The 27,179-nt window shown below is 43.5% G+C and overlaps 21 non-coding genes and 2 pseudogenes across 21 annotated transcripts; all 23 read right to left on the reverse strand.

Moving 5' to 3' along the window:
- Positions 1–88: 88 nt before the first annotated feature.
- Positions 89–207, reverse strand: LOC136742994 (5S ribosomal RNA). Its single transcript, XR_010815113.1, has one exon. It is a non-coding gene; the product is annotated as a 5S ribosomal RNA (ribosomal RNA).
- A 1,058-nt stretch (positions 208–1,265) lies between these two features.
- On the reverse strand, positions 1,266–1,384 carry LOC136743137 (5S ribosomal RNA). Its single transcript, XR_010815249.1, has one exon. It is a non-coding gene; the product is annotated as a 5S ribosomal RNA (ribosomal RNA).
- Positions 1,385–2,450: 1,066 nt separating this feature from the next.
- Positions 2,451–2,569, reverse strand: LOC136743057 (5S ribosomal RNA). The gene has a single exon (XR_010815173.1). It is a non-coding gene; the product is annotated as a 5S ribosomal RNA (ribosomal RNA).
- A 1,066-nt stretch (positions 2,570–3,635) lies between these two features.
- LOC136742995 (5S ribosomal RNA) lies at positions 3,636–3,754 on the reverse strand. Its single transcript, XR_010815114.1, has one exon. It is a non-coding gene; the product is annotated as a 5S ribosomal RNA (ribosomal RNA).
- Positions 3,755–4,820: 1,066 nt separating this feature from the next.
- Positions 4,821–4,929, reverse strand: LOC136743332 (uncharacterized; annotated as a pseudogene).
- A 1,066-nt stretch (positions 4,930–5,995) lies between these two features.
- LOC136743139 (5S ribosomal RNA) lies at positions 5,996–6,114 on the reverse strand. Its single transcript, XR_010815251.1, has one exon. It is a non-coding gene; the product is annotated as a 5S ribosomal RNA (ribosomal RNA).
- Positions 6,115–7,170: 1,056 nt separating this feature from the next.
- On the reverse strand, positions 7,171–7,289 carry LOC136742996 (5S ribosomal RNA). Its single transcript, XR_010815115.1, has one exon. It is a non-coding gene; the product is annotated as a 5S ribosomal RNA (ribosomal RNA).
- Positions 7,290–8,355: 1,066 nt separating this feature from the next.
- LOC136742997 (5S ribosomal RNA) lies at positions 8,356–8,474 on the reverse strand. Its single transcript, XR_010815116.1, has one exon. It is a non-coding gene; the product is annotated as a 5S ribosomal RNA (ribosomal RNA).
- A 1,058-nt stretch (positions 8,475–9,532) lies between these two features.
- Positions 9,533–9,651, reverse strand: LOC136743138 (5S ribosomal RNA). The gene has a single exon (XR_010815250.1). It is a non-coding gene; the product is annotated as a 5S ribosomal RNA (ribosomal RNA).
- Positions 9,652–10,717: 1,066 nt separating this feature from the next.
- LOC136743058 (5S ribosomal RNA) lies at positions 10,718–10,836 on the reverse strand. The gene has a single exon (XR_010815174.1). It is a non-coding gene; the product is annotated as a 5S ribosomal RNA (ribosomal RNA).
- Positions 10,837–11,902: 1,066 nt separating this feature from the next.
- Positions 11,903–12,021, reverse strand: LOC136742998 (5S ribosomal RNA). The gene has a single exon (XR_010815117.1). It is a non-coding gene; the product is annotated as a 5S ribosomal RNA (ribosomal RNA).
- Positions 12,022–13,087: 1,066 nt separating this feature from the next.
- LOC136743333 (uncharacterized) lies at positions 13,088–13,196 on the reverse strand (annotated as a pseudogene).
- A 1,066-nt stretch (positions 13,197–14,262) lies between these two features.
- Positions 14,263–14,381, reverse strand: LOC136742999 (5S ribosomal RNA). Its single transcript, XR_010815118.1, has one exon. It is a non-coding gene; the product is annotated as a 5S ribosomal RNA (ribosomal RNA).
- Positions 14,382–15,436: 1,055 nt separating this feature from the next.
- LOC136743140 (5S ribosomal RNA) lies at positions 15,437–15,555 on the reverse strand. Its single transcript, XR_010815252.1, has one exon. It is a non-coding gene; the product is annotated as a 5S ribosomal RNA (ribosomal RNA).
- Positions 15,556–16,611: 1,056 nt separating this feature from the next.
- On the reverse strand, positions 16,612–16,730 carry LOC136743000 (5S ribosomal RNA). Its single transcript, XR_010815119.1, has one exon. It is a non-coding gene; the product is annotated as a 5S ribosomal RNA (ribosomal RNA).
- Positions 16,731–17,796: 1,066 nt separating this feature from the next.
- On the reverse strand, positions 17,797–17,915 carry LOC136743272 (5S ribosomal RNA). Its single transcript, XR_010815376.1, has one exon. It is a non-coding gene; the product is annotated as a 5S ribosomal RNA (ribosomal RNA).
- A 1,066-nt stretch (positions 17,916–18,981) lies between these two features.
- Positions 18,982–19,101, reverse strand: LOC136743240 (5S ribosomal RNA). Its single transcript, XR_010815346.1, has one exon. It is a non-coding gene; the product is annotated as a 5S ribosomal RNA (ribosomal RNA).
- Positions 19,102–20,167: 1,066 nt separating this feature from the next.
- Positions 20,168–20,287, reverse strand: LOC136743241 (5S ribosomal RNA). Its single transcript, XR_010815347.1, has one exon. It is a non-coding gene; the product is annotated as a 5S ribosomal RNA (ribosomal RNA).
- A 1,055-nt stretch (positions 20,288–21,342) lies between these two features.
- On the reverse strand, positions 21,343–21,461 carry LOC136743167 (5S ribosomal RNA). Its single transcript, XR_010815277.1, has one exon. It is a non-coding gene; the product is annotated as a 5S ribosomal RNA (ribosomal RNA).
- A 1,055-nt stretch (positions 21,462–22,516) lies between these two features.
- Positions 22,517–22,635, reverse strand: LOC136743002 (5S ribosomal RNA). The gene has a single exon (XR_010815121.1). It is a non-coding gene; the product is annotated as a 5S ribosomal RNA (ribosomal RNA).
- Positions 22,636–23,693: 1,058 nt separating this feature from the next.
- LOC136743003 (5S ribosomal RNA) lies at positions 23,694–23,812 on the reverse strand. Its single transcript, XR_010815122.1, has one exon. It is a non-coding gene; the product is annotated as a 5S ribosomal RNA (ribosomal RNA).
- Positions 23,813–24,878: 1,066 nt separating this feature from the next.
- LOC136743004 (5S ribosomal RNA) lies at positions 24,879–24,997 on the reverse strand. Its single transcript, XR_010815123.1, has one exon. It is a non-coding gene; the product is annotated as a 5S ribosomal RNA (ribosomal RNA).
- Positions 24,998–26,063: 1,066 nt separating this feature from the next.
- On the reverse strand, positions 26,064–26,182 carry LOC136743061 (5S ribosomal RNA). The gene has a single exon (XR_010815177.1). It is a non-coding gene; the product is annotated as a 5S ribosomal RNA (ribosomal RNA).
- Positions 26,183–27,179: the final 997 nt, after the last annotated feature.

Below are 27,179 nucleotides of genomic sequence, written 5' to 3' on the forward strand. Positions count from 1 at the left end.
GAAGTCAAATGTGAAATAATGATGAAATTGCGTGTATCCAAAGTTAAAACTCGTGATTTGTCGCCCTCTGGTGTGTAAAAGATGCAAAAGCTTACAGCACCTGGTATTCCCAGGCGGTCTCCCATCCAAGTACTGACCAGGCCCGAGCCTGCTTAGCTTCCGAGATCGGACGAGATCGGGCGTATTCAGGCTAGTATGGCCGTAAGCCAGGGAGGGTGTCCCTGACGCTCTACTTAAAGGGAAGGCAATATCCGTTTCTGCCGCTCATACTTGCAGTTGAACTGTCTCTCTACTCTAAAGTCCGGGACACACCAGCGCGCCGCAGACAGTCCCTGCTAACACGAAACGTTGTGGCAACGTTGTGCGTTAGCTGGGGTGCCACACCAGACCGGAACTATATATTACAAAACGAACACATTGTCTTGATAATACAGCTGTAATTGAGTGCCTGACACGCCAGTCAAGCGCAATCTTGAGAAGGTGTGCATTTCAGTAAGGATTTCAATTGACATGCAGTATGAAACTGAAAGGAGGTTGCATCACTATGATGCATAACATTGCATGTATTGTATTTTCAAGTGTGTGCATTCATCCTGTTGTCATTTTGTTTTGAAAGCAGAAGAATCATTCTTGCTGAGGTTGCTGAGACAAATGTAAACCAGTAAAACATATGAAGAGAAACAAACCTTGAATATAAGTTCAGTTGTTTAAACATTTGACAAACTATGGTGAGGGGGTAAGAAAACACACAAATCCAGCAGCTCCTGTATTTCAATACACCAGAACCCAATATTATTGGCGAGTCGGGTAGTCCATCATCACAGTTCGAGGGCAGGCATCATTTCAGTAATTTCATCCCGTTGCATTCACATCCGTGCCTTGAATGAGATTGAATGTGATCTTTGCTCTCAAGTATGTTCCCAAGTTTTACACTTTCGTGCTTTGCATGAATGGGAATGGAACCGTGTGTGTTGAATGAGGCTCCTTGTGAGCACTGAACTTTGTCCGGTGGAGTTCCTTTTTGTGTTGCTGTAATTGTGTCATTTCTCGATGAGAAAGATTAGGCAACATTTAGTCACTTCTAGCCATGATGCTCAATTTATTTACGAATGTACCCTAGTTACTAGGGACCGTTTACGTTGGAGAACAAGATCTATTGTATGCCTGTGTATTTGGGGAAGTAAAATCTGAAATATTGATGAAATTGCGTGTATCCAAAGTTAAAACTCGTGATTTGTCGCCCTCTGGTGTGTAAAAGATGCAAAAGCTTACAGCACCTGGTATTCCAAGGCGGTCTCCCATCCAAGTACTGACCAGGCCCAAGCCTGCTTGACTTCCGAGATCGGACGAGATCGGGCGTATTCAGGCTAGTATGGCCGTAAGCCAGGGAGGCTGTCCCTGACGCTCTACTTAAAGGGAAGGCAATATCCGTTTCTGCCGCTCATACTTGCAGTTGAACTGTCTCTCTACTCTAAAGTCCGGGACACACCAGCGCGCCGCAGACAGTCCCTGCTAACACGCCACGTTGTGGCAACATTGTGGCAACGTTGTGCGTTAGCTGGGGTGCCACACCAGACCGGAACTATATATTACAAAACGAACACATTGTCTTGATAAAACAGCTGTAATTGAGTGCCTGACACGCCAGTCAAGCGCAATCTTGAGAAGGTGTGCATTTCAGTAAGGATTTCAATTGACATGCAGTATGAAACTGAAAGGAGGTTGCATCACTATGATGCATAACATTGCATGTATTGTATTTTCAAGTGTGTGCATTCATCCTGTTGTCATTTTGTTTTGAAAGCAGAAGAATCATTCAACAGGTTGCTGAGACAAATGTAAACCAGTAAAACATATGAAGAGAAACAAACCTTGAATATAAGTTCAGTTGTTTAAACATTTGACAAACTATGGTGAGGGGGTAAGAAAACACACAAATCCAGCAGCTCCTGTATTTCAATACACCAGAACCCAATATTATTGGCGAGTCGGGTAGTCCATCATCACAGTTCGAGGGCAGGCATCATTTCAGTAATTTCATCCCGTTGCATTCACATCCGTGCCTTGAATGAGATTGAATGTGATCTTTGCTCTCAAGTATTTTCCCAAGTTTTACACTTTCGTGCTTTGCATGAATGGGAATGAAACCGTGTGTGTTGAATGAGGCTCCTTGTGAGCACTGAACTTTGTCCGGTGGAGTTCCTTTTTGTGTTGGTGTAATTGTGTCATTTCTCGATGAGAAAGATTAGGCAACATTTAGTCACTTCTAGCCATGATGCTCAATTTATTTACGAATGTACACTAGTTACTAGGGACCGTTTACGTTGGAGAACAAGATCTATTGTATGCCTGTGTATTTGGGGAAGTCAAATCTGAAATAATGATGAAATTGCGTGTATCCAAAGTTAAAACTCGTGATTTGTCGCCCTTTGGTGTGTAAAAGATGCAAAAGCTTACAGCACCTGGTATTCCCAGGGGGTCTCCCATCCAAGTACTGACCAGGCCCGAGCCTGCTTAGCTTCCGAGATCGGACGAGATCGGGCGTATTCAGGCTAGTATGGCCGTAAGCCAGGGAGGCTGTCCCTGACGCGCTACTTAAAGGGAAGGCAATATCCGTTTCTGCCGTTCATACTTACAGTTGAACTGTCTCTCTACTCTAAAGCCCGGGACACACCAGCGCGCCGCAGACAGTCCCTGCTAACACGCCACGTTGTGGCAACATTGTGGCAACGTTGTGCGTTAGCTGGGGTGCCACACCAGACCGGAACTATATATTACAAAACGAACACATTGTCTTGATAAAACAGCTGTAATTGAGTGCCTGACACGCCAGTCAAGCGCAATCTTGAGAAGGTGTGCATTTCAGTAAGGATTTCAATTGACATGCAGTATGAAACTGAAAGGAGGTTGCATCACTATGATGCATAACATTGCATGTATTGTATTTTCAAGTGTGTGCATTCATCCTGTTGTCATTTTGTTTTGAAAGCAGAAGAATCATTCAACAGGTTGCTGAGACAAATGTAAACCAGTAAAACATATGAAGAGAAACAAACCTTGAATATAAGTTCAGTTGTTTAAACATTTGACAAACTATGGTGAGGGGGTAAGAAAACACACAAATCCAGCAGCTCCTGTATTTCAATACACCAGAACCCAATATTATTGGCGAGTCGGGTAGTCCATCATCACAGTTCGAGGGCAGGCATCATTTCAGTAATTTCATCCCGTTGCATTCACATCCGTGCCTTGAATGAGATTGAATGTGATCTTTGCTCTCAAGTATGTTCCCAAGTTTTACACTTTCGTGCTTTGCATGAATGGGAATGGAACCGTGTGTGTTGAATGAGGCTCCTTGTGAGCACTGAACTTTGTCCGGTGGAGTTCCTTTTTGTGTTGCTGTAATTGTGTCATTTCTCGATGAGAAAGATTAGGCAACATTTAGTCACTTCTAGCCATGATGCTCAATTTATTTACAAATGTACACTAGTTACTAGGGACCGTTTACGTTGGAGAACAAGATCTATTGTATGCCTGTGTATTTGGGGAAGTCAAATCTGAAATAATGATGAAATTGCGTGTATCCAAAGTTAAAACTTGTGATTTGTCGCCCTTTGGTGTGTAAAAGATGCAAAAGCTTACAGCACCTGGTATTCCCAGGCGGTCTCCCATCCAAGTACTGACCAGGCCCGAGCCTGCTTAGCTTCCGAGATCGGACGAGATCGGGCGTATTCAGGCTAGTATGGCCGTAAGCCAGGGAGGCTGTCCCTGACGCTCTACTTAAAGGGAAGGCAATATCCGTTTCTGCCGTTCATACTTACAGTTGAACTGTCTCTCTACTCTAAAGTCCGGGACACACCAGCGCGCCGCAGACAGTCCCTGCTAACACGCCACGTTGTGGCAACATTGTGGCAACGTTGTGCGTTAGCTGGGGTGCCACACCAGACCGGAACTATATTTTACAAAACGAACACATTCTCTTGATAAAACAGCTGTAATTGAGTGCCTGACACGCCAGTCAAGCGCAATCTTGAGAAGGTGTGCATTTCAGTAAGGATTTCAATTGACATGCAGTATGAAACTGAAAGGAGGTTGCATCACTATGATGCATAACATTGCATGTATTGTATTTTCAAGTGTGTGCATTCATCCTGTTGTCATTTTGTTTTGAAAGCAGAAGAATCATTCAACAGGTTGCTGAGACAAATGTAAACCAGTAAAACATATGAAGAGAAACAAACCTTGAATATAAGTTCAGTTGTTTAAACATTTGACAAACTATGGTGAGGGGGTAAGAAAACACACAAATCCAGCAGCTCCTGTATTTCAATACACCAGAACCCAATATTATTGGCGAGTCGGGTAGTCCATCATCACAGTTCGAGGGCAGGCATCATTTCAGTAATTTCATCCCGTTGCATTCACATCCGTGCCTTGAATGAGATTGAATGTGATCTTTGCTCTCAAGTATGTTCCCAAGTTTTACACTTTCGTGCTTTGCATGAATGGGAATGGAACCGTGTGTGTTGAATGAGGCTCCTTGTGAGCACTGAACTTTGTCCGGTGGAGTTCCTTTTTGTGTTGCTGTAATTGTGTCATTTCTCGATGAGAAAGATTAGGCAACATTTAGTCACTTCTAGCCATGATGCTCAATTTATTTACGAATGTACACTAGTTACTAGGGACCGTTTACGTTGGAGAACAAGATCTATTCTATGCCTGTGTATTTGGGGAAGTAAAATCTGAAATAATGATGAAATTGCGTGTATCCAAAGTTAAAACTCGTGATTTGTCGCCCTCTGGTGTGTAAAAGATGCAAAAGCTTACAGCACCTGGTATTCCCAGGCGGTCTCCCATCCAAGTACTGACCAGGCCCGAGCCTGCTTAGCTTCCGAGATCGGGCGTATTCAGGCTAGTATGGCCGTAAGCCAGGGAGGCTGTCCCTGACGCTCTACTTAAAGGGAAGGCAATATCCGTTTCTGCCGCTCATACTTACAGTTGAACTGTCTCTCTACTCTAAAGCCCGGGACACACCAGCGCGCCGCAGACAGTCCCTGCTAACACGCCACGTTGTGGCAACATTGTGGCAACGTTGTGCGTTAGCTGGGGTGCCACACCAGACCGGAACTATATATTACAAAACGAACATATTGTCTTGATAATACAGCTGTAATTGAGTGCCTGACACGCCAGTCAAGCGCAATCTTGAGAAGGTGTGCATTTCAGTAAGGATTTCAATTGACATGCAGTATGAAACTGAAAGGAGGTTGCATCACTATGATGCATAACATTGCATGTATTGTATTTTCAAGTGTGTGCATTCATCCTGTTGTCATTTTGTTTTGAAAGCAGAAGAATCATTCAACAGGTTGCTGAGACAAATGTAAACCAGTAAAACATATGAAGAGAAACAAACCTTGAATATAAGTTCAGTTGTTTAAACATTTGACAAACTATGGTGAGGGGGTAAGAAAACACACAAATCCAGCAGCTCCTGTATTTCAATACACCAGAACCCAATATTATTGGCGAGTCGGGTAGTCCATCATCACAGTTCGAGGGCAGGCATCATTTCAGTAATTTCATCCCGTTGCATTCACATCCGTGCCTTGAATGAGATTGAATGTGATCTTTGCTCTCAAGTATGTTCCCAAGTTTTACACTTTCGTGCTTTGCATGAATGGGAATGGAACCGTGTGTGTTGAATGAGGCTCCTTGTGAGCACTGATCTTTGTCCGGTGGAGTTCCTTTTTGTGTTGCTGTAATTGTGTCATTTCTCGATGAGAAAGATTAGGCAACATTTAGTCACTTCTAGCCATGATGCTCAATTTATTTACGAATGTACCCTAGTTACTAGGGACCGTTTACGTTGGAGAACAAGATCTATTGTATGCCTGTGTATTTGGGGAAGTCAAATCTGAAATAATGATGAAATTGCGTGTATCCAAAGTTAAAACTCGTGATTTGTCGCGCTCTGGTGTGTAAAAGATGCAAAAGCTAACAGCACCTGGTATTCCCAGGCGGTCTCCCATCCAAGTACTGACCAGGCCCGAGCCTGCTTAGCTTCCGAGATCGGACGAGATCGGGCGTATTCAGGCTAGTATGGCCGTAAGCCAGGGAGGCTGTCCCTGACGCTCTACTTAAAGGGAAGGCAATATCCGTTTCTGCCGTTCATACTTACAGTTGAACTGTCTCTCTACTCTAAAGCCCGGGACACACCAGCGCGCCGCAGACAGTCCCTGCTAACACGAAACGTTGTGGCAACGTTGTGCGTTAGCTGGGGTGCCACACCAGACCGGAACTATATTTTACAAAACGAACACATTTGTCTTGATAAAACAGCTGTAATTGAGTGCCTGACACGCCAGTCAAGCGCAATCTTGAGAAGGTGTGCATTTCAGTAAGGATTTCAATTGACATGCAGTATGAAACTGAAAGGAGGTTGCATCACTATGATGCATAACATTGCATGTATTGTATTTTCAAGTGTGTGCATTCATCCTGTTGTCATTTTGTTTTGAAAGCAGAAGAATCATTCAACAGGTTGCTGAGACAAATGTAAACCAGTAAAACATATGAAGAGAAACAAACCTTGAATATAAGTTCAGTTGTTTAAACATTTGACAAACTATGGTGAGGGGGTAAGAAAACACACAAATCCAGCAGCTCCTGTATTTCAATACACCAGAACCCAATATTATTGGCGAGTCGGGTAGTCCATCATCACAGTTCGAGGGCAGGCATCATTTCAGTAATTTCATCCCGTTGCATTCACATCCGTGCCTTGAATGAGATTGAATGTGATCTTTGCTCTCAAGTATGTTCCCAAGTTTTACACTTTCGTGCTTTGCATGAATGGGAATGGAACCGTGTGTGTTGAATGAGGCTCCTTGTGAGCACTGATCTTTGTCCGGTGGAGTTCCTTTTTGTGTTGCTGTAATTGTGTCATTTCTCGATGAGAAAGATTAGGCAACATTTAGTCACTTCTAGCCATGATGCTCAATTTATTTACGAATGTACCCTATTTACTAGGGACCGTTTACGTTGGAGAACAAGATCTATTGTATGCCTGTGTATTTGGGGAAGTCAAATCTGAAATAATGATGAAATTGCGTGTATCCAAAGTTAAAACTCGTGATTTGTCGCGCTCTGGTGTGTAAAAGATGCAAAAGCTTACAGCACCTGGTATTCCCAGGCGGTCTCCCATCCAAGTACTGACCAGGCCCGAGCCTGCTTAGCTTCCGAGATCGGACGAGATCGGGCGTATTCAGGCTAGTATGGCCGTAAGCCAGGGAGGCTGTCCCTGACGCTCTACTTAAAGGGAAGGCAATATCCGTTTCTGCCGTTCATACTTACAGTTGAACTGTCTCTCTACTCTAAAGCCCGGGACACACCAGCGCGCCGCAGACAGTCCCTGCTAACACGCCACGTTGTGGCAACATTGTGGCAACGTTGTGCGTTAGCTGGGGTGCCACACCAGACCGGAACTATATATTACAAAACGAACACATTGTCTTGATAATACAGCTGTAATTGAGTGCCTGACACGCCAGTCAAGCTCAATCTTGAGAAGGTGTGCATTTCAATAAGGATTTCAATTGACATACAGTATGAAACTGAAAGGAGGTTGCATCACTATGATGCATAACATTGCATGTATTGTATTTTCAAGTGTGTGCATTCATCCTGTTGTCATTTTGTTTTGAAAGCAGAAGAATCATTCAACAGGTTGCTGAGACAAATGTAAACCAGTAAAACATATGAAGAGAAACAAACCTTGAATATAAGTTCAGTTGTTTAAACATTTGACAAACTATGGTGAGGGGGTAAGAAAACACACAAATCCAGCAGCTCCTGTATTTCAATACACCAAAACACAATATTATTGGCGAGTCGGGTAGTCCATCATCACAGTTCGAGGGCAGGCATCATTTCAGTAATTTCATCCCGTTGCATTCACATCCGTGCCTTGAATGAGATTGAATGTGATCTTTGCTCTCAAGTATGTTCCCAAGTTTTACACTTTCGTGCTTTGCATGAATGGGAATGGAACCGTGTGTGTTGAATGAGGCTCCTTGTGAACACTGAACTTTGTCCGGTGGAGTTCCTTTTTGTGTTGCTGTAATTGTGTCATTTCTCGATGAGAAAGATTAGGCAACATTTAGTCACTTCTAGCCATGATGCTCAATTTATTTACGAATGTACCCTAGTTACTAGGGACCGTTTACGTTGGAGAACAAGATCTATTGTATGCCTGTGTATTTGGGGAAGTCAAATGTGAAATAATGATGAAATTGCGTGTATCCAAAGTTAAAACTCGTGATTTGTCGCCCTCTGGTGTGTAAAAGATGCAAAAGCTTACAGCACCTGGTATTCCCAGGCGGTCTCCCATCCAAGTACTGACCAGGCCCGAGCCTGCTTAGCTTCCGAGATCGGACGAGATCGGGCGTATTCAGGCTAGTATGGCCGTAAGCCAGGGAGGGTGTCCCTGACGCTCTACTTAAAGGGAAGGCAATATCCGTTTCTGCCGCTCATACTTGCAGTTGAACTGTCTCTCTACTCTAAAGTCCGGGACACACCAGCGCGCCGCAGACAGTCCCTGCTAACACGAAACGTTGTGGCAACGTTGTGCGTTAGCTGGGGTGCCACACCAGACCGGAACTATATATTACAAAACGAACACATTGTCTTGATAATACAGCTGTAATTGAGTGCCTGACACGCCAGTCAAGCGCAATCTTGAGAAGGTGTGCATTTCAGTAAGGATTTCAATTGACATGCAGTATGAAACTGAAAGGAGGTTGCATCACTATGATGCATAACATTGCATGTATTGTATTTTCAAGTGTGTGCATTCATCCTGTTGTCATTTTGTTTTGAAAGCAGAAGAATCATTCTTGCTGAGGTTGCTGAGACAAATGTAAACCAGTAAAACATATGAAGAGAAACAAACCTTGAATATAAGTTCAGTTGTTTAAACATTTGACAAACTATGGTGAGGGGGTAAGAAAACACACAAATCCAGCAGCTCCTGTATTTCAATACACCAGAACCCAATATTATTGGCGAGTCGGGTAGTCCATCATCACAGTTCGAGGGCAGGCATCATTTCAGTAATTTCATCCCGTTGCATTCACATCCGTGCCTTGAATGAGATTGAATGTGATCTTTGCTCTCAAGTATGTTCCCAAGTTTTACACTTTCGTGCTTTGCATGAATGGGAATGGAACCGTGTGTGTTGAATGAGGCTCCTTGTGAGCACTGAACTTTGTCCGGTGGAGTTCCTTTTTGTGTTGCTGTAATTGTGTCATTTCTCGATGAGAAAGATTAGGCAACATTTAGTCACTTCTAGCCATGATGCTCAATTTATTTACGAATGTACCCTAGTTACTAGGGACCGTTTACGTTGGAGAACAAGATCTATTGTATGCCTGTGTATTTGGGGAAGTAAAATCTGAAATATTGATGAAATTGCGTGTATCCAAAGTTAAAACTCGTGATTTGTCGCCCTCTGGTGTGTAAAAGATGCAAAAGCTTACAGCACCTGGTATTCCAAGGCGGTCTCCCATCCAAGTACTGACCAGGCCCAAGCCTGCTTGACTTCCGAGATCGGACGAGATCGGGCGTATTCAGGCTAGTATGGCCGTAAGCCAGGGAGGCTGTCCCTGACGCTCTACTTAAAGGGAAGGCAATATCCGTTTCTGCCGCTCATACTTGCAGTTGAACTGTCTCTCTACTCTAAAGTCCGGGACACACCAGCGCGCCGCAGACAGTCCCTGCTAACACGCCACGTTGTGGCAACATTGTGGCAACGTTGTGCGTTAGCTGGGGTGCCACACCAGACCGGAACTATATATTACAAAACGAACACATTGTCTTGATAAAACAGCTGTAATTGAGTGCCTGACACGCCAGTCAAGCGCAATCTTGAGAAGGTGTGCATTTCAGTAAGGATTTCAATTGACATGCAGTATGAAACTGAAAGGAGGTTGCATCACTATGATGCATAACATTGCATGTATTGTATTTTCAAGTGTGTGCATTCATCCTGTTGTCATTTTGTTTTGAAAGCAGAAGAATCATTCAACAGGTTGCTGAGACAAATGTAAACCAGTAAAACATATGAAGAGAAACAAACCTTGAATATAAGTTCAGTTGTTTAAACATTTGACAAACTATGGTGAGGGGGTAAGAAAACACACAAATCCAGCAGCTCCTGTATTTCAATACACCAGAACCCAATATTATTGGCGAGTCGGGTAGTCCATCATCACAGTTCGAGGGCAGGCATCATTTCAGTAATTTCATCCCGTTGCATTCACATCCGTGCCTTGAATGAGATTGAATGTGATCTTTGCTCTCAAGTATTTTCCCAAGTTTTACACTTTCGTGCTTTGCATGAATGGGAATGGAACCGTGTGTGTTGAATGAGGCTCCTTGTGAGCACTGAACTTTGTCCGGTGGAGTTCCTTTTTGTGTTGGTGTAATTGTGTCATTTCTCGATGAGAAAGATTAGGCAACATTTAGTCACTTCTAGCCATGATGCTCAATTTATTTACGAATGTACACTAGTTACTAGGGACCGTTTACGTTGGAGAACAAGATCTATTGTATGCCTGTGTATTTGGGGAAGTCAAATCTGAAATAATGATGAAATTGCGTGTATCCAAAGTTAAAACTCGTGATTTGTCGCCCTTTGGTGTGTAAAAGATGCAAAAGCTTACAGCACCTGGTATTCCCAGGGGGTCTCCCATCCAAGTACTGACCAGGCCCGAGCCTGCTTAGCTTCCGAGATCGGACGAGATCGGGCGTATTCAGGCTAGTATGGCCGTAAGCCAGGGAGGCTGTCCCTGACGCGCTACTTAAAGGGAAGGCAATATCCGTTTCTGCCGTTCATACTTACAGTTGAACTGTCTCTCTACTCTAAAGCCCGGGACACACCAGCGCGCCGCAGACAGTCCCTGCTAACACGCCACGTTGTGGCAACATTGTGGCAACGTTGTGCGTTAGCTGGGGTGCCACACCAGACCGGAACTATATATTACAAAACGAACACATTGTCTTGATAAAACAGCTGTAATTGAGTGCCTGACACGCCAGTCAAGCGCAATCTTGAGAAGGTGTGCATTTCAGTAAGGATTTCAATTGACATGCAGTATGAAACTGAAAGGAGGTTGCATCACTATGATGCATAACATTGCATGTATTGTATTTTCAAGTGTGTGCATTCATCCTGTTGTCATTTTGTTTTGAAAGCAGAAGAATCATTCAACAGGTTGCTGAGACAAATGTAAACCAGTAAAACATATGAAGAGAAACAAACCTTGAATATAAGTTCAGTTGTTTAAACATTTGACAAACTATGGTGAGGGGGTAAGAAAACACACAAATCCAGCAGCTCCTGTATTTCAATACACCAGAACCCAATATTATTGGCGAGTCGGGTAGTCCATCATCACAGTTCGAGGGCAGGCATCATTTCAGTAATTTCATCCCGTTGCATTCACATCCGTGCCTTGAATGAGATTGAATGTGATCTTTGCTCTCAAGTATGTTCCCAAGTTTTACACTTTCGTGCTTTGCATGAATGGGAATGGAACCGTGTGTGTTGAATGAGGCTCCTTGTGAGCACTGAACTTTGTCCGGTGGAGTTCCTTTTTGTGTTGCTGTAATTGTGTCATTTCTCGATGAGAAAGATTAGGCAACATTTAGTCACTTCTAGCCATGATGCTCAATTTATTTACAAATGTACACTAGTTACTAGGGACCGTTTACGTTGGAGAACAAGATCTATTGTATGCCTGTGTATTTGGGGAAGTCAAATCTGAAATAATGATGAAATTGCGTGTATCCAAAGTTAAAACTTGTGATTTGTCGCCCTTTGGTGTGTAAAAGATGCAAAAGCTTACAGCACCTGGTATTCCCAGGCGGTCTCCCATCCAAGTACTGACCAGGCCCGAGCCTGCTTAGCTTCCGAGATCGGACGAGATCGGGCGTATTCAGGCTAGTATGGCCGTAAGCCAGGGAGGCTGTCCCTGACGCTCTACTTAAAGGGAAGGCAATATCCGTTTCTGCCGTTCATACTTACAGTTGAACTGTCTCTCTACTCTAAAGTCCGGGACACACCAGCGCGCCGCAGACAGTCCCTGCTAACACGCCACGTTGTGGCAACATTGTGGCAACGTTGTGCGTTAGCTGGGGTGCCACACCAGACCGGAACTATATTTTACAAAACGAACACATTCTCTTGATAAAACAGCTGTAATTGAGTGCCTGACACGCCAGTCAAGCGCAATCTTGAGAAGGTGTGCATTTCAGTAAGGATTTCAATTGACATGCAGTATGAAACTGAAAGGAGGTTGCATCACTATGATGCATAACATTGCATGTATTGTATTTTCAAGTGTGTGCATTCATCCTGTTGTCATTTTGTTTTGAAAGCAGAAGAATCATTCAACAGGTTGCTGAGACAAATGTAAACCAGTAAAACATATGAAGAGAAACAAACCTTGAATATAAGTTCAGTTGTTTAAACATTTGACAAACTATGGTGAGGGGGTAAGAAAACACACAAATCCAGCAGCTCCTGTATTTCAATACACCAGAACCCAATATTATTGGCGAGTCGGGTAGTCCATCATCACAGTTCGAGGGCAGGCATCATTTCAGTAATTTCATCCCGTTGCATTCACATCCGTGCCTTGAATGAGATTGAATGTGATCTTTGCTCTCAAGTATGTTCCCAAGTTTTACACTTTCGTGCTTTGCATGAATGGGAATGGAACCGTGTGTGTTGAATGAGGCTCCTTGTGAGCACTGAACTTTGTCCGGTGGAGTTCCTTTTTGTGTTGCTGTAATTGTGTCATTTCTCGATGAGAAAGATTAGGCAACATTTAGTCACTTCTAGCCATGATGCTCAATTTATTTACGAATGTACACTAGTTACTAGGGACCGTTTACGTTGGAGAACAAGATCTATTCTATGCCTGTGTATTTGGGGAAGTAAAATCTGAAATAATGATGAAATTGCGTGTATCCAAAGTTAAAACTCGTGATTTGTCGCCCTCTGGTGTGTAAAAGATGCAAAAGCTTACAGCACCTGGTATTCCCAGGCGGTCTCCCATCCAAGTACTGACCAGGCCCGAGCCTGCTTAGCTTCCGAGATCGGGCGTATTCAGGCTAGTATGGCCGTAAGCCAGGGAGGCTGTCCCTGACGCTCTACTTAAAGGGAAGGCAATATCCGTTTCTGCCGCTCATACTTACAGTTGAACTGTCTCTCTACTCTAAAGCCCGGGACACACCAGCGCGCCGCAGACAGTCCCTGCTAACACGCCACGTTGTGGCAACATTGTGGCAACGTTGTGCGTTAGCTGGGGTGCCACACCAGACCGGAACTATATATTACAAAACGAACACATTCTCTTGATAAAACAGCTGTAATTGAGTGCCTGACACGCCAGTCAAGCGCAATCTTGAGAAGGTGTGCATTTCAGTAAGGATTTCTATTGACATGCAGTATGAAACTGAAAGGAGGTTGCATCACTATGATGCATAACATTGCATGTATTGTATTTTCAAGTGTGTGCATTCATCCTGTTGTCATTTTGTTTTGAAAGCAGAAGAATCATTCAACAGGTTGCTGAGACAAATGTAAACCAGTAAAACATATGAAGAGAAACAAACCTTGAATATAAGTTCAGTTGTTTAAACATTTGACAAACTATGGTGAGGGGGTAAGAAAACACACAAATCCAGCAGCTCCTGTATTTCAATACACCAGAACCCAATATTATTGGCGAGTCGGGTAGTCCATCATCACAGTTCGAGGGCAGGCATCATTTCAGTAATTTCATCCCGTTGCATTCACATCCGTGCCTTGAATGAGATTGAATGTGATCTTTGCTCTCAAGTATGTTCCCAAGTTTTACACTTTCGTGCTTTGCATGAATGGGAATGGAACCGTGTGTGTTGAATGAGGCTCCTTGTGAGCACTGAACTTTGTCCGGTGGAGTTCCTTTTTGTGTTGCTGTAATTGTGTCATTTCTCGATGAGAAAGATTAGGCAACATTTAGTCACTTCTAGCCATGATGCTCAATTTATTTACGAATGTACCCTAGTTACTAGGGACCGTTTACGTTGGAGAACAAGATCTATTGTATGCCTGTGTATTTGGGGAAGTCAAATCTGAAATAATGATGAAATTGCGTGTATCCAAAGTTAAAACTCGTGATTTGTCGCCCTCTGGTGTGTAAAAGATGCAAAAGCTTACAGCACCTGGTATTCCCAGGCGGTCTCCCATCCAAGTACTGACCAGGCCCGAGCCTGCTTAGCTTCCGAGATCGGACGAGATCGGGCGTATTCAGGCTAGTATGGCCGTAAGCCAGGGAGGCTGTCCCTGACGCTCTACTTAAAGGGAAGGCAATATCCGTTTCTGCCGCTCATACTTGCAGTTGAACTCTCTCTCTACTCTAAAGTCCGGGACACACCAGCGCGCCGCAGACAGTCCCTGCTAACACGAAACGTTGTGGCAACGTTGTGCGTTAGCTGGGGTGCCACACCAGACCGGAACTATATATTACAAAACGAACATATTGTCTTGATAATACAGCTGTAATTGAGTGCCTGACACGCCAGTCAAGCGCAATCTTGAGAAGGTGTGCATTTCAGTAAGGATTTCAATTGACATGCAGTATGAAACTGAAAGGAGGTTGCATCACTATGATGCATAACATTGCATGTATTGTATTTTCAAGTGTGTGCATTCATCCTGTTGTCATTTTGTTTTGAAAGCAGAAGAATCATTCAACAGGTTGCTGAGACAAATGTAAACCAGTAAAACATATGAAGAGAAACAAACCTTGAATATAAGTTCAGTTGTTTAAACATTTGACAAACTATGGTGAGGGGGTAAGAAAACACACAAATCCAGCAGCTCCTGTATTTCAATACACCAGAACCCAATATTATTGGCGAGTCGGGTAGTCCATCATCACAGTTCGAGGGCAGGCATCATTTCAGTAATTTCATCCCGTTGCATTCACATCCGTGCCTTGAATGAGATTGAATGTGATCTTTGCTCTCAAGTATGTTCCCAAGTTTTACACTTTCGTGCTTTGCATGAATGGGAATGGAACCGTGTGTGTTGAATGAGGCTCCTTGTGAGCACTGATCTTTGTCCGGTGGAGTTCCTTTTTGTGTTGCTGTAATTGTGTCATTTCTCGATGAGAAAGATTAGGCAACATTTAGTCACTTCTAGCCATGATGCTCAATTTATTTACGAATGTACCCTAGTTACTAGGGACCGTTTACGTTGGAGAACAAGATCTATTGTATGCCTGTGTATTTGGGGAAGTCAAATCTGAAATAATGATGAAATTGCGTGTATCCAAAGTTAAAACTCGTGATTTGTCGCGCTCTGGTGTGTAAAAGATGCAAAAGCTAACAGCACCTGGTATTCCCAGGCGGTCTCCCATCCAAGTACTGACCAGGCCCGAGCCTGCTTAGCTTCCGAGATCGGACGAGATCGGGCGTATTCAGGCTAGTATGGCCGTAAGCCAGGGAGGCTGTCCCTGACGCTCTACTTAAAGGGAAGGCAATATCCGTTTCTGCCGTTCATACTTACAGTTGAACTGTCTCTCTACTCTAAAGCCCGGGACACACCAGCGCGCCGCAGACAGTCCCTGCTAACACGAAACGTTGTGGCAACGTTGTGCGTTAGCTGGGGTGCCACACCAGACCGGAACTATATTTTACAAAACGAACACATTTGTCTTGATAAAACAGCTGTAATTGAGTGCCTGACACGCCAGTCAAGCGCAATCTTGAGAAGGTGTGCATTTCAGTAAGGATTTCAATTGACATGCAGTATGAAACTGAAAGGAGGTTGCATCACTATGATGCATAACATTGCATGTATTGTATTTTCAAGTGTGTGCATTCATCCTGTTGTCATTTTGTTTTGAAAGCAGAAGAATCATTCAACAGGTTGCTGAGACAAATGTAAACCAGTAAAACATATGAAGAGAAACAAACCTTGAATATAAGTTCAGTTGTTTAAACATTTGACAAACTATGGTGAGGGGGTAAGAAAACACACAAATCCAGCAGCTCCTGTATTTCAATACACCAGAACCCAATATTATTGGCGAGTCGGGTAGTCCATCATCACAGTTCGAGGGCAGGCATCATTTCAGTAATTTCATCCCGTTGCATTCACATCCGTGCCTTGAATGAGATTGAATGTGATCTTTGCTCTCAAGTATGTTCCCAAGTTTTACACTTTCGTGCTTTGCATGAATGGGAATGGAACCGTGTGTGTTGAATGAGGCTCCTTGTGAGCACTGATCTTTGTCCGGTGGAGTTCCTTTTTGTGTTGCTGTAATTGTGTCATTTCTCGATGAGAAAGATTAGGCAACATTTAGTCACTTCTAGCCATGATGCTCAATTTATTTACGAATGTACCCTATTTACTAGGGACCGTTTACGTTGGAGAACAAGATCTATTGTATGCCTGTGTATTTGGGGAAGTCAAATCTGAAATAATGATGAAATTGCGTGTATCCAAAGTTAAAACTCGTGATTTGTCGCGCTCTGGTGTGTAAAAGATGCAAAAGCTTACAGCACCTGGTATTCCCAGGCGGTCTCCCATCCAAGTACTGACCAGGCCCGAGCCTGCTTAGCTTCCGAGATCGGACGAGATCGGGCGTATTCAGGCTAGTATGGCCGTAAGCCAGGGAGGCTGTCCCTGACGCTCTACTTAAAGGGAAGGCAATATCCGTTTCTGCCGTTCATACTTACAGTTGAACTGTCTCTCTACTCTAAAGCCCGGGACACACCAGCGCGCCGCAGACAGTCCCTGCTAACACGCCACGTTGTGGCAACATTGTGGCAACGTTGTGCGTTAGCTGGGGTGCCACACCAGACCGGAACTATATATTACAAAACGAACACATTGTCTTGATAATACAGCTGTAATTGAGTGCCTGACACGCCAGTCAAGCTCAATCTTGAGAAGGTGTGCATTTCAATAAGGATTTCAATTGACATACAGTATGAAACTGAAAGGAGGTTGCATCACTATGATGCATAACATTGCATGTATTGTATTTTCAAGTGTGTGCATTCATCCTGTTGTCATTTTGTTTTGAAAGCAGAAGAATCATTCAACAGGTTGCTGAGACAAATGTAAACCAGTAAAACATATGAAGAGAAACAAACCTTGAATATAAGTTCAGTTGTTTAAACATTTGACAAACTATGGTGAGGGGGTAAGAAAACACACAAATCCAGCAGCTCCTGTATTTCAATACACCAAAACACAATATTATTGGCGAGTCGGGTAGTCCATCATCACAGTTCGAGGGCAGGCATCATTTCAGTAATTTCATCCCGTTGCATTCACATCCGTGCCTTGAATGAGATTGAATGTGATCTTTGCTCTCAAGTATGTTCCCAAGTTTTACACTTTCGTGCTTTGCATGAATGGGAATGGAACCGTGTGTGTTGAATGAGGCTCCTTGTGAGCACTGAACTTTGTCCGGTGGAGTTCCTTTTTGTGTTGCTGTAATTGTGTCATTTCTCGATGAGAAAGATTAGGCAACATTTAGTAACTTCTAGCCATGATGCTCAATTTATTTACGAATGTACCCTAGTTACTAGGGACCGTTTACGTTGGAGAACAAGATCTATTGTATGCCTGTGTATTTGGGGAAGTCAAATCTGAAATAATGATGAAATTGCGTGTATCCAAAGTTAAAACTCGTGATTTGTCGCCCTCTGGTGTGTAAAAGATGCAAAAGCTTACAGCACCTGGTAGTCCCAGGCGGTCTCCCATGCAAGTACTGACCAGGCCCGAGCCTGCTTAGCTTCCGAGATCGGACGAGATCGGGCGTATTCAGGCTAGTATGGCCGTAAGCCAGGAATGCTGTCCCTGACGCTCTACTTAAAGGGAAGGCAATATCCGTTTCTGCCGTTCATACTTACAGTTGAACTGTCTCTCTACTCTAAAGCCCGGGACACACCAGCGCGCCGCAGACAGTCCCTGCTAAGACGCCACGTTGTGGCAACATTGTGGCAACGTTGTGCGTTAGCTGGGGTGCCACACCAGACCGGAACTATATTTTACAAAACGAACACATTGTCTTGATAATACAGCTGTAATTGAGTGCCTGACATGCCAGTCAAGCGCAATCTTGAGAAGGTGTGCATTTCAGTAAGGATTTCAATTGACATGCAGTATGAAACTGAAAGGAGGTTGCATCACTATGATGCATAACATTGCATGTATTGTATTTTCAAGTGTGTGCATTCATCCTGTTGTCATTTTGTTTTGAAAGCAGAAGAATCATTCAACAGGTTGCTGAGACAAATGTAAACCAGTAAAACATATGAAGAGAAACAAACCTTGAATATAAGTTCAGTTGTTTAAACATTTGACAAACTATGGTGAGGGGGTAAGAAAACACACAAATCCAGCAGCTCCTGTATTTCAATACACCAGAACCCAATATTATTGGCGAGTCGGGTAGTCCATCATCACAGTTCGAGGGCAGGCATCTTTTCAGTAATTTCATCCCGTTGCATTCACATCCGTGCCTTGAATGAGATTGAATGTGATCTTTGCTCTCAAGTATGTTCCCAAGTTTTACACTTTCGTGCTTTGCATGAATGGGAATGGAACCGTGTGTGTTGAATGAGGCTCCTTGTGAGCACTGATCTTTGTCCGGTGGAGTTCCTTTTTGTGTTGCTGTAATTGTGTCATTTCTCGATGAGAAAGATTAGGCAACATTTAGTCACTTCTAGCCATGATGCTCAATTTATTTACGAATGTACCCTAGTTACTAGGGACCGTTTACGTTGGAGAACAAGATCTATTGTATGCCTGTGTATTTGGGGAAGTCAAATCTGAAATAATGATGAAATTGCGTGTATCCAAAGTTAAAACTCGTGATTTGTCGCGCTCTGGTGTGTAAAAGATGCAAAAGCTTACAGCACCTGGTATTCCCCAGGCGGTCTCCCATCCAAGTACTGACCAGGCCCGAGCCTGCTTAGCTTCCGAGATCGGACGAGATCGGGCGTATTCAGGCTAGTATGGCCGTAAGCCAGGGAGGCTGTCCCTGACGCTCTACTTAAAGGGATGGCAATATCCGTTTCTGCCGTTCATACTTACAGTTGAACTGTCTCTCTACTCTAAAGCCCGGGACACACCAGCGCGCCGCAGACAGTCCCTGCTAAGACGCCACGTTGTGGCAACATTGTGGCAACGTTGTGCGTTAGCTGGGGTGCCACACCAGACCGGAACTATATTTTACAAAACGAACACATTGTCTTGATAATACAGCTGTAATTGAGTGCCTGACATGCCAGTCAAGCGCAATCTTGAGAAGGTGTGCATTTCAGTAAGGATTTCAATTGACATGCAGTATGAAACTGAAAGGAGGTTGCATCACTATGATGCATAACATTGCATGTATTGTATTTTCAAGTGTGTGCATTCATCCTGTTGTCATTTTGTTTTGAAAGCAGAAGAATCATTCAACAGGTTGCTGAGACAAATGTAAACCAGTAAAACATATGAAGAGAAACAAACCTTGAATATAAGTTCAGTTGTTTAAACATTTGACAAACTATGGTGAGGGGGTAAGAAAACACACAAATCCAGCAGCTCCTGTATTTCAATACACCAGAACCCAATATTATTGGCGAGTCGGGTAGTCCATCATCACAGTTCGAGGGCAGGCATCTTTTCAGTAATTTCATCCCGTTGCATTCACATCCGTGCCTTGAATGAGATTGAATGTGATCTTTGCTCTCAAGTATGTTCCCAAGTTTTACACTTTCGTGCTTTGCATGAATGGGAATGGAACCGTGTGTGTTGAATGAGGCTCCTTGTGAGCACTGATCTTTGTCCGGTGGAGTTCCTTTTTGTGTTGCTGTAATTGTGTCATTTCTCGATGAGAAAGATTAGGCAACATTTAGTCACTTCTAGCCATGATGCTCAATTTATTTACGAATGTACCCTAGTTACTAGGGACCGTTTACGTTGGAGAACAAGATCTATTGTATGCCTGTGTATTTGGGGAAGTCAAATCTGAAATAATGATGAAATTGCGTGTATCCAAAGTTAAAACTCGTGATTTGTCGCGCTCTGGTGTGTAAAAGATGCAAAAGCTTACAGCACCTGGTATTCCCCAGGCGGTCTCCCATCCAAGTACTGACCAGGCCCGAGCCTGCTTAGCTTCCGAGATCGGACGAGATCGGGCGTATTCAGGCTAGTATGGCCGTAAGCCAGGGAGGCTGTCCCTGACGCTCTACTTAAAGGGATGGCAATATCCGTTTCTGCCGTTCATACTTACAGTTGAACTGTCTCTCTACTCTAAAGCCCGGGACACACCAGCGCGCCGCAGACAGTCCCTGCTAATATGCCACGTTGTGGCAACGTTGTGCGTTAGCTGGGGTGCCACACCAGACCGGAACTATATTTTACAAAACGAACACATTGTCTTGATAAAACAGCTGTAATTGAGTGCCTGACACGCCAGTCAAGCGCAATCTTGAGAAGGTGTGCATTTCAGTAAGGATATCAATTGACATGCAGTATGAAACTGAAAGGAGGTTGCATCACTATGATGCATAACATTGCATGTATTGTATTTTCAAGTGTGTGCATTCATCCTGTTGTCATTTTGTTTTGAAAGCAGAAGAATCATTCAACAGATTGCTGAGACAAATGTAAACCAGTAAAACATATGAAGAGAAATAAACCTTGAATATAAGTTCAGTTGTTTAAACATTTGACAAACTATGGTGAGGGGGTAAGAAAACACACAAATCCAGCAGCTCCTGTATTTCAATACACCAGAACCCAATATTATTGGCGAGTCGGGTAGTCCATCATCACAGTTCGAGGGCAGGCATCATTTCAGTAATTTCATCCCGTTGCATTCACATCCGTGCCTTGAATGAGATTGAATGTGATCTTTGCTCTCAAGTATGTTCCCAAGTTTTACACTTTCGTGCTTTGCATGAATGGGAATGGAACCGTGTGTGTTGAATGAGGCTCCTTGTGAGCACTGAACTCTGTCCGGTGGAGTTCCTTTTTGTGTTGCTGTAATTGTGTCATTTCTCGATGAGAAAGATTAGGCAACATTTAGTCACTTCTAGCCATGATGCTCAATTTATTTACGAATGTACCCTAGTTACTAGGGACCGTTTACGTTGGAGAACAAGATCTATTGTATGCCTGTGTATTTGGGGAAGTCAAATCTGAAATAATGATGAAATTGCGTGTATCCAAAGTTAAAACTCGTGATTTGTCGCCCTCTGGTGTGTAAAAGATGCAAAAGCTTACAGCACCTGGTTTTCCCAGGTGGTCTCCCATCCAAGTACTGACCAGGCCCGAGCCTGCTTAGCTTCCGAGATCGGACGAGATCGGGCGTATTCAGGCTAGTATGGCCCTAAGCCAGGGAGGCTGTCCCTGACGCTCTACTTAAAGAGAAGGCAATATCCGTTTCTGCCGCTCATACTTGCAGTTGAACTGTCTCTCTACTCTAAAGTCCGGGACACACCAGCGCGCCGCAGACAGTCCCTGCTAACACGAAACGTTGTGGCAACGTTGTGCGTTAGCTGGGGTGCCACACCAGACCGGAACTATATATTACAAAACGAACACATTGTCTTGATAAAACAGCTGTAATTGAGTGCCTGACACGCCAGTCAAGCGCAATCTTGAGAAGGTGTGCATTTCAGTAAGGATTTCAATTGACATGCAGTATGAAACTGAAAGGAGGTTGCATCACTATGATGCATAACATTGCATGTATTGTATTTTCAAGTGTGTGCATTCATCCTGTTGTCATTTTGTTTTGAAAGCAGAAGAATCATTCAACAGGTTGCTGAGACAAATGTAAACCAGTAAAACATATGAAGAGAAACAAACCTTGAATATAAGTTCAGTTGTTTAAACATTTGACAAACTATGGTGAGGGGGTAAGAAAACACACAAATCCAGCAGCTCCTGTATTTCAATACACCAGAACCCAATATTATTGGCGAGTCGGGTAGTCCATCATCACAGTTCGAGGGCAGGCATCATTTCAGTAATTTCATCCCGTTGCATTCACATCCGTGCCTTGAATGAGATTGAATGTGATCTTTGCTCTCAAGTATGTTCCCAAGTTTTACACTTTCGTGCTTTGCATGAATGGGAATGGAACCGTGTGTGTTGAATGAGGCTCCTTGTGAGCACTGAACTTTGTCCGGTGGAGTTCCTTTTTGTGTTGCTGTAATTGTGTAATTTCTCGATGAGAAAGATTAGGCAACATTTAGTCACTTCTAGCCATGATGCTCAATTTATTTACGAATGTACCCTAGTTACTAGGGACCGTTTACGTTGGAGAACAAGATCTATTGTATGCCTGTGTATTTGGGGAAGTCAAATCTGAAATAATGATGAAATTGCGAGTATCCAAAGTTAAAACTCGTGATTTGTCGCCCTCTGGTGTGTAAAAGATGCAAAAGCTTACAGCACCTGGTATTCCCAGGCGGTCTCCCATCCAAGTACTGACCAGGCCCGAGCCTGCTTAGCTTCCGAGATCGGACGAGATCGGGCGTATTCAGGCTAGTATGGCCGTAAGCCAGGGAGGCTGTCCCTGACGCTCTACTTAAAGGGAAGGCAATATCCGTTTCTGCCGCTCATACTTGCAGTTGAACTGTCTCTCTACTCTAAAGTCCGGGACACACCAGCGCGCCGCAGACAGTCCCTGCTAACACGAAACGTTGTGGCAACGTTGTGCGTTAGCTGGGGTGCCACACCAGACCGGAACTATATATTACAAAACGAACACATTGTCTTGATAAAACAGCTGTAATTGAGTGCCTGACACGCCAGTCAAGCGCAATCTTGAGAAGGTGTGCATTTCAGTAAGGATTTCAATTGACATGCAGTATGAAACTGAAAGGAGGTTGCATCACTATGATGCATAACATTGCATGTATTGTATTTTCAAGTGTGTGCATTCATCCTGTTGTCATTTTGTTTTGAAAGTAGAAGAATCATTTTTGCTGAGGTTGCTGAGACAAATGTAAACCAGTAAAACATATGAAGAGAAACAAACCTTGAATATAAGTTCAGTTGTTTAAACATTTGACAAACTATGGTGAGGGGGTAAGAAAACACACAAATCCAGCAGCTCCTGTATTTCAATACACCAGAACCCAATATTATTGGCGAGTCGGGTAGTCCATCATCACAGTTCGAGGGCAGGCATCATTTCAGTAATTTCATCCCGTTGCATTCACATCCGTGCCTTGAATGAGATTGAATGTGATCTTTGCTCTCAAGTATGTTCCCAAGTTTTACACTTTCGTGCTTTGCATGAATGGGAATGGAACCGTGTGTGTTGAATGAGGCTCCTTGTGAGCACTGAACATTGTCCGGTGGAGTTCCTTTTTGTGTTGCTGTAATTGTGTCATTTCTCGATGAGAAAGATTATGCAACATTTAGTCACTTCTAGCCATGATGCTCAATTTATTTATGAATGTACCCTAGTTACTAGGGACCGTTTACGTTGGAGAACAAGATCTATTGTATGCCTGTGTATTTGGGGAAGTCAAATCTGAAATAATGATGAAATTGCGTGTATCCAAAGTTAAAACTCGTGATTTGTCGCCCTCTGGTGTGTAAAAGATGCAAAAGCTTACAGCACCTGGTATTCCCAGGCGGTCTCCCATCCAAGTACTGACCAGGCCCGAGCCTGCTTAGCTTCCGAGATCGGACGAGATCGGGCGTATTCAGGCTAGTATGGCCGTAAGCCAGGGAGGCTGTCCCTGACGCTCTACTTAAAGGGAAGGCAATATCCGTTTCTGCCGTTCATACTTACAGTTGAACTGTCTCTCTACTCTAAAGCCCGGGACACACCAGCGCGCCGCAGACAGTCCCTGATAACACGCCACGTTGTGGCAACATTGTGGCAACGTTGTGCGTTAGCTGGGGTGCCACACCAGACCGGAACTATATATTACAAAACGAACACATTCTCTTGATAAAACAGCTGTAATTGAGTGCCTGACACGCCAGTCAAGCGCAATCTTGAGAAGGTGTGCATTTCAGTAAGGATTTCAATTGACATGCAGTATGAAACTGAAAGGAGGTTGCATCACTATGATGCATAACATTGCATGTATTGTATTTTCAAGTGTGTGCATTCATCCTGTTGTCATTTTGTTTTGAAAGCAGAAGAATCATTCAACAGGTTGCTGAGACAAATGTAAACCAGTAAAACATATGAAGAGAAACAAACCTTGAATATAAGTTCAGTTGTTTAAACATTTGACAAACTATGGTGAGGGGGTAAGAAAACACACAAATCCAGCAGCTCCTGTATTTCAATACACCAGAACCCAATATTATTGGCGAGTCGGGTAGTCCATCATCACAGTTCGAGGGCAGGCATCATTTCAGTAATTTCATCCCGTTGCATTCACATCCGTGCCTTGAATGAGATTGAATGTGATCTTTGCTCTCAAGTATGTTCCCAAGTTTTACACTTTCGTGCTTTGCATGAATGGGAATGGAACCGTGTGTGTTGAATGAGGCTCCTTGTGAGCACTGAACTTTGTCCGGTGGAGTTCCTTTTTGTGTTGCTGTAATTGTGTCATTTCTCGATGAGAAAGATTAGGCAACATTTAGTCACTTCTAGCCATGATGCTCAATTTATTTATGAATGTACCCTAGTTACTAGGGACCGTTTACGTTGGAGAACAAGATCTATTGTATGCCTGTGTATTTGGGGAAGTCAAATCTGAAATAATGATGAAATTGCGTGTATCCAAAGTTAAAACTCGTGATTTGTCGCCCTCTGGTGTGTAAAAGATGCAAAAGCTTACAGCACCTGGTATTCCCAGGCGGTCTCCCATCCAAGTACTGACCAGGCCCGAGCCTGCTTAGCTTCCGAGATCGGACGAGATCGGGCGTATTCAGGCTAGTATGGCCGTAAGCCAGGGAGGCTGTCCCTGACGCTCTACTTAAAGGGAAGGCAATATCCGTTTCTGCCGTTCATACTTACAGTTGAACTGTCTCTCTACTCTAAAGCCCGGGACACACCAGCGCGCCGCAGACAGTCCCTGATAACACGCCACGTTGTGGCAACATTGTGGCAACGTTGTGCGTTAGCTGGGGTGCCACACCAGACCGGAACTATATATTACAAAACGAACACATTCTCTTGATAAAACAGCTGTAATTGAGTGCCTGACACGCCAGTCAAGCGCAATCTTGAGAAGGTGTGCATTTCAGTAAGGATTTCAATTGACATGCAGTATGAAACTGAAAGGAGGTTGCATCACTATGATGCATAACATTGCATGTATTGTATTTTCAAGTGTGTGCATTCATCCTGTTGTCATTTTGTTTTGAAAGCAGAAGAATCATTCAACAGGTTGCTGAGACAAATGTAAACCAGTAAAACATATGAAGAGAAACAAACCTTGAATATAAGTTCAGTTGTTTAAACATTTGACAAACTATGGTGAGGGGGTAAGAAAACACACAAATCCAGCAGCTCCTGTATTTCAATACACCAGAACCCAATATTATTGGCGAGTCGGGTAGTCCATCATCACAGTTCGAGGGCAGGCATCATTTCAGTAATTTCATCCCGTTGCATTCACATCCGTGCCTTGAATGAGATTGAATGTGATCTTTGCTCTCAAGTATGTTCCCAAGTTTTACACTTTCGTGCTTTGCATGAATGGGAATGGAACCGTGTGTGTTGAATGAGGCTCCTTGTGAGCACTGAACTCTGTCCGGTGGAGTTCCTTTTTGTGTTGCTGTAATTGTGTCATTTCTCGATGAGAAAGATTAGGCAACATTTAGTCACTTCTAGCCATGATGCTCAATTTATTTACGAATGTACCCTAGTTACTAGGGACCGTTTACGTTGGAGAACAAGATCTATTGTATGCCTGTGTATTTGGGGAAGTCAAATCTGAAATAATGATGAAATTGCGTGTATCCAAAGTTAAAACTCGTGATTTGTCGCCCTCTGGTGTGTAAAAGATGCAAAAGCTTACAGCACCTGGTTTTCCCAGGTGGTCTCCCATCCAAGTACTGACCAGGCCCGAGCCTGCTTAGCTTCCGAGATCGGACGAGATCGGGCGTATTCAGGCTAGTATGGCCGTAAGCCAGGGAGGCTGTCCCTGACGCTCTACTTAAAGGGAAGGCAATATCCGTTTCTGCCGCTCATACTTGCAGTTGAACTGTCTCTCTACTCTAAAGTCCGGGACACACCAGCGCGCCGCAGACAGTCCCTGCTAACACGAAACGTTGTGGCAACGTTGTGCGTTAGCTGGGGTGCCACACCAGACCGGAACTATATATTACAAAACGAACACATTGTCTTGATAAAACAGCTGTAATTGAGTGCCTGACACGCCAGTCAAGCGCAATCTTGAGAAGGTGTGCATTTCAGTAAGGATTTCAATTGACATGCAGTATGAAACTGAAAGGAGGTTGCATCACTATGATGCATAACATTGCATGTATTGTATTTTCAAGTGTGTGCATTCATCCTGTTGTCATTTTGTTTTGAAAGCAGAAGAATCATTCAACAGGTTGCTGAGACAAATGTAAACCAGTAAAACATATGAAGAGAAACAAACCTTGAATATAAGTTCAGTTGTTTAAACATTTGACAAACTATGGTGAGGGGGTAAGAAAACACACAAATCCAGCAGCTCCTGTATTTCAATACACCAGAACCCAATATTATTGGCGAGTCGGGTAGTCCATCATCACAGTTCGAGGGCAGGCATCATTTCAGTAATTTCATCCCGTTGCATTCACATCCGTGCCTTGAATGAGATTGAATGTGATCTTTGCTCTCAAGTATGTTCCCAAGTTTTACACTTTCGTGCTTTGCATGAATGGGAATGGAACCGTGTGTGTTGAATGAGGCTCCTTGTGAGCACTGAACTTTGTCCGGTGGAGTTCCTTTTTGTGTTGCTGTAATTGTGTAATTTCTTGATGAGAAAGATTAGGCAACATTTAGTCACTTCTAGCCATGATGCTCAATTTATTTACGAATGTACCCTAGTTACTAGGGACCGTTTACGTTGGAGAACAAGATCTATTGTATGCCTGTGTATTTGGGGAAGTCAAATCTGAAATAATGATGAAATTG

This window comes from Amia ocellicauda, unplaced genomic scaffold (assembly GCF_036373705.1).
Source record: "Amia ocellicauda isolate fAmiCal2 unplaced genomic scaffold, fAmiCal2.hap1 HAP1_SCAFFOLD_77, whole genome shotgun sequence".
Lineage (NCBI taxonomy): Eukaryota > Metazoa > Chordata > Actinopteri > Amiiformes > Amiidae > Amia > Amia ocellicauda.